The sequence below is a fragment of the Cetorhinus maximus genome, chromosome 5, assembly GCF_964194155.1.
Source record: "Cetorhinus maximus chromosome 5, sCetMax3.hap1.1, whole genome shotgun sequence".
Lineage (NCBI taxonomy): Eukaryota > Metazoa > Chordata > Chondrichthyes > Lamniformes > Cetorhinidae > Cetorhinus > Cetorhinus maximus.
Window position 1 is genome coordinate 49,596,132 of NC_135883.1, and position 15,837 is coordinate 49,611,968.

Consider the following 15,837-nt stretch of genomic DNA (forward strand, 5'->3'; position numbering starts at 1 on the left):
TAAAAAGAGCCGTACACTTTCTACACTGACAGTCTCTGCATTCAGTATCAGGCCTTTTCCACAGTCTCCTGGGCTTTAGCAGATTAATACAATCTTTCTTAGTTAAGATTCAGTACTTTAAACCGATTAAACTTCCACTGATGATTGACATTCGTCAATGTTATTTCCAATATCTTTTAAATACTGAAATGTTTAGTACCTTTCCTAGATTTTAGGTGTTTCTCGCCCTCTTAATATTAACTTTGAGTCAGGCATTTGAAACAGGTCTGCAATGTTTAAAATTCTGTGTTCATCACTTTAATCCTACAGTTAAGGATTGCCAACAGCAGTTATCTGGTTTGTGGTAACAGTACTGAACTGAAATGGCCAAGGGCATGTGTATATGGTGAGGTTTTCAAAAACGATGATAAAAAAATGTGAGTTTTCAGCACCTTTCATGATTTCAGGGCATGTCAACCCAGCCAAGGAAAAGGAAAGATTTGCATTCTATATAGCGTTTTTCATCTTAAAGACGGTCCCGAGCAGCACAACTCCTGCAGTTCCATTTGGCACAGTTCCATTTGGCAGAGAAGGTCCCTTGTTTAGAGCCTCTATGAAGGGTGTTCTAGTCTATCCTAAAACAATCTTCTTAAAATGTTGGAAGCAGAAAGGGTTGATTCTTTCAAATGCAAATTAGGTGGATTTCTTTGAGAAAATGACATTTTCAGATACAGAGATTGAGTGATTTGCGAGATGATGTGTGGTAAGTGTAACGTGCTTGGAGGCAACAGATAATTTTAGACCTATGATTCCCAATGCGCCCCAAAACAGAGGTTTTCCTCGATTAAATATGTGTTATTGACATTGCTGAAACAATTTTATTTTTAAAAAATTACTCATGGGATTTGGGTGTCACTGGCTTGGCCAGCATCTATTTCCCATCTCTAATTACCCTTGAGAAGGTGGTGGTGAGATGCCTTCTTGAACCACTGCAGACCATGTGGTGTAGGTACACCCACAGTGCTGTTAGGGAGGGAGTTCCAGGATTTTGACCTAGCGACTGTGAAGGAACGGCGATATATTTCCAAGTCAGGATGGTGAGTGGCTTGAAGGGGAACTTCCAGGTGGTGGTGTTCCCAGGTACCCATTGCCCTTGTCCTGCTAGATGGTTGTAGTCATGGGTTTGGAAGGTGTTGTTGAAGGAGCCTTGGTAAGTTGCTGCAGTGCACTGTGCATCAGTGGTGGAGGAATGAATGTTTGTGGATGGGGTGCCAATCAAACTGGCTGCTTTGTCCTGGATGGTGTCAAGCTTCTTGAGCATTGTGGGAGCTACACTCATCCAGGCAAGTGGAGAGTATTCCAACACACTCCTGACTTGTGTCTTGTAGATTGTGGACAGGGTTTGGGGAGTCAGGAGGTGAGTTACTCACTGCAGGATTCCTCAGTTTCTGGTCAATGGTGACCTCCAGGATTTTGATAGCGCAGGATTCAGCAATGGTAATGCCAATTAATGTCAAGCGGCAATGGTTGGATTCTCTCTTGCTGGAGTAGGTCATTGCCCGACACTTGTGTGGTGTGAATGTTACTTGCCACTTGTCAGCCCAACCCTGGATATTGTCCAGGTCTTGCTACATTTGGACATGGACTGCTTCAGTATCTTGAGGAGTTGCTAATGGTGTTGAACATGACTGGGAATGCTCAATCCCTTTGGAAAGCAGAGCAGGATTTCCATTAATTAGCCTCTTTAAAACTCAGTCTTTCAGCAATGACTATTGTAGACTGTAGATGTTGTAGGAATTGACTTTCAAACATTGATTTAATGAATAAACCACTGTCAACAGAGGTATCGGGGGCCAATTTACATTAACCCCAAAGAAACAGGCCACTCGGCCCAACCAGTCCATGTTGGTGTTTATGCTTCGTATAAGCTTCCTCCCACTGAAGTGGATTGTCCGCCTGTTTCGAGCCTACCCACTGAAATCTAGATGAAAATTGTCAGTTTCTATGAAGAATGAGCAGTACACTCACCAAGTCACCACCTAGATGCTGAAGCTGGGAATGTTATCCATCATATTTTGAATTCTCCATGTGGGACACTCCCCTGGGCCTTTTGCCACCCATTCTCTAATGCTGGACGTAACTACAAATCAGGAGATAGCTTTGCTTAATTAAGTTATTGAATTTCCAGTTGCTTTAACTCATGCAATGTTGAGCTGCAATTTTTAGAAGCAGATAATAGGAGGTTCAAATCATTCCACCACAAATTGTTACAGTCAATGCTCTAAGTGTCCTATTCAATTGAAAATAAAATATTTTGGAAGTCTTTTGGAATCCTAAAGACAAAATATTAGTCAGAAGGGTTGTTGGATGGAAGGAGTGCTGCATTCTTGGAGGTGCTATCTCTCACATGAGATATTCAAGTAAGGCCTAGCCGTCTGCTCAGATGGACCTCAAAGATTCTACAGCATGATTTGAAAAGGAATAGGGAATTTTCCTGGTGTTCTGGTCAATATTCCTCCCAAAAACAACTATGCCAGAAACAAAAGTCTTTATATATGTGCTGTCCCAGTAGTTATGTTGGGATTATCGCTGTAGTGCCAATCCATCTAGAATTTGTTGTAGGGCAACTCAAGAGGCATTGGGCCAGTGTGTGCCTATGTCACTTGGGCATACATCTGCCTATGCCACTAGAAACTCTAGAACCCTTATCTGAGAAAAGGCAGTAGCTCCCTTCGAGACTCCATTCTGTTCCCCCTTTGGCCTCCATTGCCAAGACAATTTCCTTAGCCTGGCTGACATCTGGGGCCTGTTTCCAGCCACCTGGCACCCAGTACACCTCATTTCATTCAGTATACTGGTCTCCTGAATCAGTTGGGTAAACAGGAACCCTCAGTGCACAGAAGCCCACTTTGACCTCACCACCTGCCTGACATGACTGGATTTGTAAGGGAATGCTCAGCCCCTAAAGGAAGCAGAGCAGGATTTCCCAGCTCAGGTTGGGACTCAGTGCATCCAGGTCCTGAAGCCTTCTGAGCAATTTTTGCCATAACCCCAAAGGACTTTTCAAAGAGATTATGTGTTTGTTCATTCATTCATTCATTCACTCATTGTTTATGGAACTTTGATGTGGCACATTTTATTATTACATTTGCCTACATGACAATCGTGGCTACACTTCCAAGCACCTTAGAATGCTTTACATTCTAAGCATTCTAAGTCAAGGCATCGTGTAAATACAAACAATTTCTTCCTTTATTTGACTGCCCCATTTCATAAATGAAGTATAAAGTTGCAATTGCCAAAAATTGTTAATAGCAGCAAATGACAGCTCAATGTCTGGTTATTAAACCAAAGAGGAATGTCACAGTAGATATAATAAGCACTCCTTTGCTAATATCAGCCACAGTATTTTCTAAGCTCCTATTCATCAATGTAATATACAGTTGGCGTAGTTCACAAAACGATAGGGCATGACATTGGAGAGGCTTGTAACTTCAGAACCAGTGACCCATGTAACCACAGGCTGAATTTGCTGGCACACGGGAGGCAGAGGAAACTGGTACAATCGCAGCGAGCTGTGTTGGACCGAATCACTGATGTGATCCCGTTATCAGGGCATTTTACCAATAGCTGGCCCAGAAGCGGACAGGTTGCCCACCCCAAGGAGATGAAGAGTCAATTTACACATGTAAGGGCCCATTTTACTATGCTGTTGGCATTTTGCCAATGGCAGGGCTACCCCCCCATTGCTTGGGGAGGCAGCCTCCCTGTAGCAGCCCAGAAAGGAAGGTCTCACGGGCCAAAGACGGGAGCACCTGCAATGCCAACAACCTCCCTGAAAGGATTTGCCATTTGACACTCAGGGCCCGTGAATTTTTTCAATTATTTTCTCCTTCCTTCCCAAGCTGCTGAGATTTCCTGCATTCCTCAGCAATGACCACCTCTCCCAGAGGGTGCTGCTGAGTCTTCAGAGCTCTGGGCCCTGTGAGTGGGTTGGCATCATCCCAAGCCTGCGTGCTGTCCTTAATTAGGAGGCCATCTGTGGTAAAATTGCCAAGCTAGTCCCACTGCTGGCATGTGCAGTCATAGGACCCACTCTTCACCCTGATCTCGGGGTCCCCACTCACCTGATAAAATTAGCCCTGCCATTTCTCACATAACCCTCTCTTGGAAAATCAGCCCAGTAGCTATAGCATTTAACCTCTGTAATAAAGTCTGTGAAAGGAGTCAATTCAAATACAAACAGTGTGATTTGTTCAAATGGTTCCTTGATTAGCTCTTTGTAAAACTGGCAGAGTTATTTAAATTCTGCTCAGTCCTGGTAACTGTTTACAAAGTATTTCTCAGCTTGTCTTTCTCAGATCAGGATACAAGCTGCTGACGAAAATAACAAGAGGCAGTCAGTAAAATGTATCATGTGACAGTTTAACATACAAGTAGCATTCTGCTTTGTAATTTCTATTACAACAAAGAGCTCACTAACCTTAACACCTATAAAAATGTGCACTGTGACTGCCACTACTTTTTTGTTCTATTATCATTTGGGTAGTGGCCTATACCTAACCATCTTCAGCTGCTTCATCAATGACCTTCCCTCCATCATAAGGTCAGAAGTGGGGATGTTCGCTGATGATTGTACAATGTTCAGCACCATTCGCGACTCCTCAGATACTGAAGTAGTCCAAGTCCAAATGCAGCAAAACCAACAATATCCAGGCTTGGGCTGACAAGTGGCAAGTAACATTCATGCCACACAAGTGCCAGACAATGACCATCTCCAACAATCACCCCTTAACATTCAATGGCATGACCATCGCTGAATCCCCCACTATCAACATCCTGGGGGTTACCATTGACCAGAAACTGAACTGGACTAGCCATATAGATACTGTGGCTACAAGAGCAGGTCAAAGACTAGGAATCCTGCAGTGAGTTACTCACCTCCTGACTCCCCAAAGCTTGTCCACCATCTACAAGGCACAAGTCAGGAGTGTGATGGAATACTCTCCACTTGCCTGGATGAGTGCAGCTCCAACAACACTCAAGAAGCTTGGCATCCAGGACAAAGCAGCTCGCTTGATTGGCACCCCACCCACAAACATTCACTCTTCCACCACCGACGCACAGTAGCAGCAGTGGGTACCATCTACAAGGTGCACTGCAGCAACTCACCAAGGCTCCTTAGACAGCAGCTTCCAAACCCATGACCACTACCATCTAGAAGGACAAGGGTAGCAGATACATGGGATTACCACCATCTGCAAGTTCCCCTCCAAACCACACATCACCCTGACTGTAGTGTTCAATTGTTCTTTATTTGATTATGTCAGCCTGGTAACTCATCTATGCTCACTGTGCTTGATTGGTTAAGCCTAGGTGTGGACTCAGAGCAAAGTAAACAGGCACCACAGAAGCTACTAGAAGCTGAGCTGTAAAAATGAGTGCAGAAATTTAGTGATTGCAGAGATATTTTAAAACTCTTGTAACTAAACCTGATGCACACTTAAAAACCTGTGTCATCTCTGCTTTGCTCTAAACTTTATAAAATGTACAACATTGACTTGGAAATGTATCGTCACTCCTTCACTGTTGCTGGGTCAAAATCCTGGGACTCCTTCCCGAACAGCACTGTGAGTGCACCTACACTGCATGGACTGCAGCGGTTCAAGCAGGCAGCTCACCTCCACATTCTCAAGGACAATTAGGGATGGGCGATAAATGCTGGCCTAGCCAGCGACACCCACATCCTGTGAAATAATCAAAAAAAGATTAATAAATGTGGCAGTTGAGGTCTAATTCTAAAGTAGTATTGTATTATCCTTCCGCCGTCCAAACTCAACGTGGATCAAAAGAAAGCAAAGGTAGAGAACCATGGGCTGAAATAATCTGAATAAGATTCCTCCTTCAATGCTACAAATTCTAACTAGATATGAATGCAGGTGAAAACATTCTTGGGGATAGAGACCCAAAATATCAAGTGAAAGAAAGGATCAAGGTAGCTCAACAGGTGATAAAACTGACCTTCCCCACATAGAGCTAAACTATCCAAACTCCCACCATCTTCTCAGCTGTTAGAGATCTTTCATTACTCAAACAGCCTACTCTTAAGTTTTTACAATCTTAAATCCAAACCCAAGAATTACACTTGTGCTGTCACTTCTCCCATGGTACTTTGAACATTTCAATGCAGTATCTTTGGCGGCTGTGTGATTGTTTTGCATTATTCCACATTTTTTTTTGTTTTCTATTAACATGGTAACATATGATTGGTTTCTTGCATAAAAATACAGTTTTAATATTTTAAAAATGAGGGTTTTTTTTTAACACTCCCAGTGTGTATCAAAATAAATTAAGCACTGCGATGCGTGTTGTGCTGCGGCTTGTTTAGAATTGAATTAAAATTCCAGACGAGGTTCCAAATATGGGCTGGAAAGGCATTTGGATGCAGTAGCAGATGTCTGTTGACAGACTGCTAGCTCCAAGTGCTGTTTTATTTCACTGAAAGATTCTGCATACTTGCTAAGTGTCATTCATGGTGGTTGAATAAGTTGTTTATTTTGATACGAGTCATTTGGGAAAATGACCCATTGCTTCTTGCACTTGCTGTCTGCATCACTCTTGCTGACCACAAGTATCTCTCCTAAAAGTTCCCTTGGGTCGATAGCCTGCTCTGTAATTTATTGAAAGGGGATAATCACATTGTGTAAAATGCACCATACAGTAGAAATAGATATAATTTCCCCAGATTTAATCTCTCCTTTATTAGTGGCTATGCCTTCAGCTTCCTGAGCCCAAAGCTCTGGATTTCCCTCACAAAACTTCTTCATCTCTCTAGCTCTCTCTCCTCTTTTAAGTGGTTCCGTCATTGTTGTTGTCCCTTGATTCAAGGATGACGTCTACTCAGGGTTATGAGTTCTGGCATGGGTCTTCATGTGATTGAACAGGCTGATTCTCGACCCGCTGATCTTTGGGAAAATGGGGTAGGAAATCCTATGAGGTAGTGGGATCTGGAGTGCAGAATTTAATTCCTTTCCTTTCCTCCTCAGCCTCATCATTAAGACACTGTGACTCAAAGCATGATGCAGCTTGATGGACAGGCTGTCACTCTTCTGAGCGATGGGTAGCAAGCTCCTCCCTGTCATTAATATCAATGCTGCTGCGCTTCAGGGAAAGCTTCAGAGTGTCTTTGAAGCATTTTCTTTGTTCTCCTCCGGGACATTGGTCATTTGGGAATTCAGAAAATGGGACCTGGTAGGGGAGGCACTTTTCGGCCATCCAGACACAGGCCGGGATTTTCCAGCCCCGCTCGTGGCGGGCTTCATAGTGAGCGGGAGTGGAAAATAGTGGGAGACTGTAAAAATTGGTTTCATGTGGTTGTAAAACCAGCTTGCTATCGTCCGCTCCCACCACCGCACGTCAGGAACCTAATTTCAATACTTTAGCATCTCATAAGCCCAGCTCGCCAGAATCATCCCCCCACGCTGGATCATCCAGACACATCAGTGTGCAATCACACCGACGCGTTTCACAACGGTACATAACCAACTTGCACCTGGCAACCTGCACTCTCCTTGTGACTGCGAGGTTCATTTGCCTACCTTGCCTCAGGCAGCACTCGCAGTCATCAGCACCAGTCTTTGTAGGCAACATCATGTTGCTTTTAGGGGCGATCTTTACATCCCAGGAACACGGAGGTGGCTTTTCAACGGCTGCAGGGCTAGGGCTTGCTTGGGGAAGAGGGGGAAATTGCCTCAGCTTAAGGAACAGGCTGCAGGCTGAGGGTTGTACTGGGGAAGGGAGTATCCCAGGGTGTGTGTGGGGCACCTGTTGACCTCTGCAAGTGACTCAAGAGGGTGAGGGCTGAGGTGTACACAGGGCATAGGCACCTCCATCTCCGAATGTCCATGGGCTATTAAATGGGTATCCACCACAAAAACAATGAGATCAAGGGATACAGGGGGAGGACTGAGAGGTCTTTGATGTTAACTCCCTCAGTGATGATGGTGGGAGGTTCCAAACTCGCACAGGGAGGGTTCGAGCTGGTCTGGCAGTGAGAGCTCAGCGCCACCATATTCAAACCTGCAGGAACACGCAGTACAAAATGTCAATGAGAACAGGCCATGCAGATGAGGGCTTTGCCGACAGCTTGGTGGCCAGCTGAATGCACTGGGGGTGGGGGGAAGGGGGTGCAATTAAAGGGAAGCCAACTGAACTGTGCATTCCCACAGTGCAGAGAGGCACACCTGAGACATGTTAGTAGTCTCTCAATGACACTGCAGGGAATCACTGAAGTGAAGCAATGATACACATTCCTGCGAGACTAATCGCACAAAGTTGCATTAATTGATCACCTTGAATTAACCCCTTGCCTCCAGCATGGAAATCCCCCATCGATAAAGAATTTCAGGGCAGCTGGACAACTGGACAAGCTTCTGAAGCGTTTTTCAGTAGTGGTGCTGGACGGTTCTCACATCCTGGCTAAACATTGATGCTCATGTATTTTCCAAAGACTCTAGTATTACAGAGCTGTGAATGAGGATGCCAGCACCTGGGCTGAAAGCAACACATCCTGGCCAAAGCAATGTCATAGCAGTCACTCATGTGAAGGTCAGGGGGCTGCGGGAGGACCTTTATACACACCTCGCACTGCACATCCTTTCAGAGGTGAGTACTTGCCAGCACGGGAACAAAGACCTTGAGCCCACATTCACCGACGAGTCATTGACAGAAATAAGACTTTGCAGGCCTGATGCTGATTCATGTCTGTTTCTCATTATGCTGCAGAGAGGAGACCATCAGGAAGATGGAGTCTGGGTTAATTGCTGGCTGCATAATTGCATATAGACTAGGGGGAGGAGGAGGAGGGGATTGCGACGGAGACACCAGGCTCATCAAAAGGAGGAGCTAAACCGTCAAGACCAAGCGGCAGCAGGGCCCCTTGGCACATTGTGTGTTGGTGCCTCGCAAGACCTCGCACATACAAACCTCGCATGTCTTATCTGCAGATGAGCAAGAGACAATGTCACTGACGCCTCTGCAGGTCCAGAGATCTGGTGACTCACATTTTCCACATTCTCCAGGAATTGGCACCACAGGACTGGGAGGGCATCCATTGCCGCTGGCTGTGAAAGTAACCACTGCAATGAACTTCTACATGAGTGGCTCCTTCCAGGGCTCCACTAGGGACCTCTGCGGGGTCTCTCAAGCATCCACTCACAAATGCATACATGAGGTGGCAGACACCTTTTTTGCCAAGGCCCACTATTACATCAAGTTCGACAGAGATCAAGCAAGCCAGGATATCAGAGCACTGGGCTTTGCAGTCATTCCCGGATTCCCACAGGTGCAGGGTGCCATCGACTACACTCGGGGCTATAAAAGCTCCCTAGCAACAGGCACTTCAACACAAACAGGAAAGTCTTCCACTTGCTCAATATACAGCTGGTCTGCGACCATAAGAAACTTGTCATGCAGGTTTGCGCCAGATATCCAGGAAGCGTCCATGACTCACATCTTGAGTAGATTCCAGACAACTTTGACGGGCCACACAGGGTCCAGGGTTGGCTCCTCGGTGACAAGGGGCACTCGCAAGAGATGTAGCTGATGACTCCTGCTCGGCAGCCTGCAGAGAGAAGGGACAATGAAGCTCATGCCGCCACCTGAGTATTAGAGGAGCAGACCACAGACATCTGGACAGATCTGGCAGAGTACTCCAGTACAGTCCCCAGAGGATCATCGTGGCTTGCTGCATACTGCACAACCTGGTGCTGCAAAGAGAGGAGGACTTGCCAGATGTGTCATGGAGGAGCTGTCTGTCTCCTTCAAGGAGAAGGACATCGAAGGGGTTGAGGGCGATGAGGTTGAGGATGCTGAGGTTGCAGGGGAACAGGCCATAGTATGGGCCAGACGAGGCAGGCACTTGCTTGAGGCCCTCGTAGCCATCAGATTCCATGAGGAGGATGAGCAGTGAGTACCCTCTTCAACAAGTGCCCTCCATCATGGGCCAACATTAACACCAGCATTGCTATTCCTCTCATTTCAACCAGGCACTTCAATATGAGAATGAACAGTTACACATCAGGCTCACACTGTCCTGATCCTTTGAAGGATGATGGAGCCTCAAGAACATATGCCCTTGCTGAGATGAGTTGCTAACTGGAGGAGGGAGTCCCGGCATCAGACATCCGAAGGTGTTGACTCTTCAAGCATCTCTACGGTATTCCAGTCATGATGACTGCCTACGAGAGGCTGGAGCTGTTCCAGTATCCTGAGTGGGCTCATTGGTGGTAGCCTTGGGACAACGCTCCTCAAGGAGATCCGTCCCCAGCAATGGGACAACGCATGTTGTGTAACTTGATGGTGAAACTGATAGGTGACACTTGGGCCAAGGCCGCCGAGGATGTTCCGCAAGTCTCAATCCATTCAGAGATCTGTCAGACTCTGTCACCTTCTTCTCAATCTCATTAACATCCGGCACTCTCAGTCAGGGATGGTTGCCTGCTTTTATCCTCACCTTACTATAGATATGGATCACCTGAGGATGATGATGTTCAACCAATCGCCCGCCAGACATTAAAATATCTCCTCTTTAACACAGACATCATGCCCTCAAGGCCAGCCCTGGCCCTGGTGAACTGAAAAATGCTCAGAGACCATGAAACCCTCAAGGGTACGCGTCATTCCTAATAAAGAGCACACTTACGCTTCACTACACCTTCGCTGCTATCCCATTGCTCCCCTCAGCATTGTGTGAAGCAACAATGTGCGTGTCCAGAGCATGCTCAAAGGCTCCATTGCCCACCAGATATGAGCATTTGGAATTAGCATCAGTGTTCTCAGCCAGTGTTCATGTGAGGGGAGGCACAGTGCTGTATCCTTAGATTAAGACGAGAGTCTTGCGGCTGTGACACAGACGGTAAGGGACGCTCAGGGCTGTTGGTTTGAGCACCAGGACAACAGTAACACTGAGAGGACCAGGGTTTCGTCAACTTGAGGTGGCAATGAGCTGGCAATTATTGGTCAGCTTATTAGATGTACAGTCGGAAAGTCATAAATACAGTTGCTAAACAGCGCACACAAGCTTTGAGTATGGGCTCATAGCCTGAAAGCCCTGGCAGAGACAGAGGACAGTGAATTCCAGGATATACGACCCTCCTCCATGCATATTGGTCCTTCGACACTACACCTTTCAATCAAGCAGACGAGATGGGAGAACACCTCTGCCTCTATGTTACACAGCCAAGAGTGAATATGACATGACCCCCAAAGCATGTGAAAGACGTGCCTTGCACAAGCACGCTTAAAATTAAGGACGAGACACCGGTGATATTGGAAATGAATGAAAATGGCCTCACTACGATGAAATGGAAGAAGACTACATAGACGAGATGCCCATGCTAGCGAGAGCTGTGTTAAGTGGGGACCAAGGGACCATGGCATGTCACCTGATTGACCGCAACATATCTCATCATGAAAAAGAGGCATACACAAAAGATGTGGAATGGGTGATATTGTTCTTAGAGTTGTGCACATTATATACATTTGTGAACATCCGTGCCACCATTGTCTTCATAAAGGCTAACTCTACGTCTTGGTGCTCCCCCGACATCCACAGCGGAGGTGGAGGTAGTCTGCTGACTGCGACGTCCTGTCAGTGATGACCTTGGCGGGCGTCCTCTGGAGGGCTGAGACCCCGGGGGCCCTGGCCTGGTTTGGTTGCCCAGCTGTGGGGAAGGTGTGCCCTCCTCAGTCTGTGGAGCTGGACTTGCTGAGGTCACAGGAAGAGGGGAGTCAGATGGGCTGGACAATCCCAGAGTCACCTGGGTGGATGGCCCTGGAGTGTGCACCTACTGATCCTCCTCCCAAGAGTACCCGAGGACCCCTGGTTGACTCCATGAGGAGAAGGGGAAGCTGGAGTGAGATCGAGCTGCCCCACAGCCCTCTTGCATCGACACTGTTGGAGGCCAATAATGGCCTCAGTTATGGGGTTCAGCCCATGAACAGGACCAATGTCCTGGAGCATGGTCTGCATGGCGGCTGCCATCCTACCAGTTTTGACCTCAGTGCATTGGTATGATGGCACTATCACCTAGGACTGGAGGCGGACGGACTCCTCCATCATGCCTTGCAATGTGAGGAGTGCAGTGGACATCCCTTCCTGATGTTCCTGAGCTTGTGGCTGCAGCTCCAGCAACTGACTTAGGACTGAGTCTGGAGGCTTGTCATCTGACTCAGACTCAGCAGATTCCTGACCTCCAGCTGTCCTCCGAGTGCCAATGACTTTGGATATCCCTGCCTCCACCTGCTGTGGATCGGATTGTGCGCTGTGCTCACCAGATTGTGACCCCGATTCTGCTCTTGATTCCACTGAGGTGTGTCTCTCCATGCTGGTGGAGGGTGTGGGTGAGCTCTGTGATGGGTCTTCAAGGCCACTTATTTCTACTTCTTAATCTGACGTGTCCTCTTGACTGGCGCTGAGGGCCTGGCTGGCTGAGGGCATCAGACACTTGGCAGAGCTGCCTATGAAAGAAAGTAGAGATAATTAGTGCCTGGCAGCTAAGTAAAAAGCAGGAGACAGCATTCACAGTAGTGTTGAGTGAGGGATGATCTGGTGCAGGTTCCTAACGTGGGCATTTGGCGCCGACCTCACTGGCGCCACAGGAACAGTCCACACGTTGTCCGGCTAGCTCAATCGTGCAATTTTCGAAGGCAGTGAGGACCTCGATGTCCAGCATTGCGCCCCTGGTCTGGGACCTCTCCCTTTTATTCTGCACGATCTTGTCCCGCATAAAGACAGATGGAGAGAGTGTGAGCAAGGAGCATGCCAGGGCAGATGAGAAGGATGCCAGGTGTGAGTGTGTGCTGAGTGAAGCCATGGGCAGGATGAGGAGGCAAACTCCAGAGGAGATGTGAGGGCGTGTGTGAGAGTGAGTGGTGATGTCCCTTGAGCTGGCAGTGAGTGAGATGCCAGTGAATGTGTGATGGGCTTGTGAGTGTGTGCGTTTAGAGCGATGAGATGGTTACCTTACCCTGGCAGCATGGATGAAATCATTGATCCTCTTTCTGCACTGGATGGCCAACCTTTTCTGTGCAGTGTGGGCACTGATCACCATTGCCACCGCTTCCCAAGCCAGAGTGGTACTGCTTCCCAAGCCAGAGTGGTGACATTGCTGGCCTTCCTGCAGCCAGAACAGGTGCAGAGGACATCGTGGCGGACCTCGACCGCGTCCAAAAGGCGTTCCAGTGACTCACCACTGAATTCTGGGGCTTCCATCTTCTTGGCTTTCGGGGCTAAGTTTTCAGTGGAGCAGTCCTGGGCTGCAGACATTGAGAACTGTGCATGTGGCTATATTTTAAATATGGTCCCTGGAGTGAGGAAGGGGTGAGATAACGGTGTGGTGGGTGAATCAGAGGCTGCCCGCCAGCGATATGTTGTATTTCCCGGGCCTGCATAAATGGCAGAAAATGTACGATGCAGTGTGAAACCCGCCATTGCAGCTGGGGAAAAGGCCAATTTTCATGCCCACCAGCGCATTTAGTTAATTCAGGGAAAATTCTATCCAGTGTCCAGTCCATCGCAGTTGATTTTGTGGGCGTTTTGCCTGAATGCTTGTGGAGCTGGCTTCAAGGAGGACGCTAGCGCTTGTTCGATGGTCCTCCCGTTGAATTGGCTGAGGAATTGCTGATGGAATTTCTCTAGCTCTGTTGTGGGTCACTGAAACACATTCCAGGTCTCACTGCAGTTCACCATAACAACGCTCCATAGAACTCACCTCTTTGACCAAGCTTTTCATGACCTGTCCTAACGATTCTTTATCATAAAATCATAGAAATGCACAGCGCAGAAGCAGGTTGATCAGCCTATTGTATCCATGCTAGCCTCATAGACCCATAGATTATAGACTCATAGACATTTACAGCACAGAAGGAGGCCATTCGATCCATCATGATCTCGCTGTTCAACAAAGATCTGACTACACTAATCCCATTTTTCAGTGCTTGGCCCATAGCCCTGGAGGCTATGGCAACACAAGTGAATATCTAAATACTTCTTAAATATAACTATAGTTTGTGACTCAACCACCCTTTCAGGCAGTGAGTTCCAGACTCCCACCAACCTTTGGGTGAAAAAATTTCTCCTCAACTTCCCTCTTTGCCTTCTACCTCTTACCTTAAATCTATGCCCCCTGGTTATTGACATCTCTATCAATGGAAAAAGTGCCTTCCTATCTATGCCCCTCATAATCTTATTCACCTCTATCAGGTCCCCTCTCAACCTTCACTGTTCCAAGAAAACAACCCCAGCCTATCCAATCTTTCCTCATAGCTCAGATCCTCCAACCCAGGCAGCATCCTGGTAAATCTCCTCTGCACCCTCTCCAGTGCAATCACATCCTTCCTTATCATAAACACATAACACATCTTCCCTTCACCCAACCTTGTCGGCATTCCGTAGGGACTGTTCCCTCCGGGACACCCTGGTCCACTCCTCCATCACCCCCAACACCTCAACCCGCTCCCATGGCACCTTCCCATGCAACCGCAGAAGGTGCAACACCTGCCCCTTTACTTCCCCCCTCCTCACCGTCCAAGGGCCCAAACACTACTTTCAAGTGAAGCAGCACTTCACTTGCACTTCCCTCAATTTAGTCTACTGCATTTGCTGCTCCCAATGCGGTCTCCTCTACACTGGAGAGACAAAACGCAGACTGGGTGACCACTTTGCGGAACACCTTCGGTTTGTCCGCAAGCATGATCCAGACCTCCCGGTCGCTTGCCATTTCAACACACCACCCTGCTCTCATGCCCATGTCTGTCCTTTGCCTGCTGCAATGTTCCAGTGAAGCTTAACGCAAACTGGAGGAACAGCACCTCACCTTCCGATTAGGCACTTTACAGCCTTCCGGACTTAACATTGAGTTCAACAACTTCAGATCATGACCTCTCTCTTCCATCCCCACCCCCTTTCCGATCCCCTTTTTTCTACCAATTATTATATTTTTTAAATATATTTTTCTTTTCCCACCTTTTTCTATTATTATTTTAAAATGTATTTCCATCCATTGTTTTATCTCCACCTTTTAGCCTATTTCGATCCCTTCCCCCCACCCCCACTAGGGCCACCTGTCACTTGCTCATCCTGCTTTCTACCCTTCATGTTACCATTAGCACATCCTTTAGCCAATATCACCACCATCAACACCCCTTTGTCCTTTTGTCTATGACATCGTTGGCAATCTCCACCTATCACTGGCCCCTCTATCCAGCTCCACCTGTCCCACCTCCCTTAAACAGCTTATATTTCACCTCATTTCTGTTTCTCTTTAGTTCTGATGAAGAGTCATATGGGCTTGAAACGTTAACTCTGTCTTCCTCTCCAAAGATGCTGTCAGATCTGCTGAGTTTCTCCAGCTATTTTTGTTTTTATTACATTCTTCCTATAATGTGATGACCAGAACTGCATGCAGTACTCCAGTTATGGCCTAACCAGCATTTTACACAGTTCCAGCATAACCTCCCTGCTCTTGTATTCTATGCTTCGGCTAATAAAGGCAAGTATCCCATATACCTCCTTAACCACCTTATCTACCTGCCCTGCTATCTTCAGGGGTCTGTGGATATGCACACCAAGTTCCCTTCGATCTTCAGCACTTTCCAGGGTCCTACCATTCATAGTGTAATCTCTTGCCTTGTTAGCCCTTCCCAAGTGCATTACCTCACACTTTTCCGGGTTGAATTCCATTTGCCACTGCCCTGCTCACCTGACTAGTCCATTGATATCCTCCTGCAGTTTACGGCTATCCTCCTCACTATTTACCACCCTACCAATTTTCGTATCATCCGCAAACTTCTTGAGGC

The 15,837-nt window shown here is 47.1% G+C and overlaps 1 protein-coding gene across 1 annotated transcript in view; it reads right to left on the reverse strand.

Annotated features, from left to right (window-relative positions):
* The window catches only part of b3gat2 (beta-1,3-glucuronyltransferase 2 (glucuronosyltransferase S)), a 194,926-nt gene that overhangs the window by 75,409 nt on the left and 103,680 nt on the right, over nt 1-15,837 (reverse strand). The gene's annotated exons all lie outside the window — the stretch shown is intronic.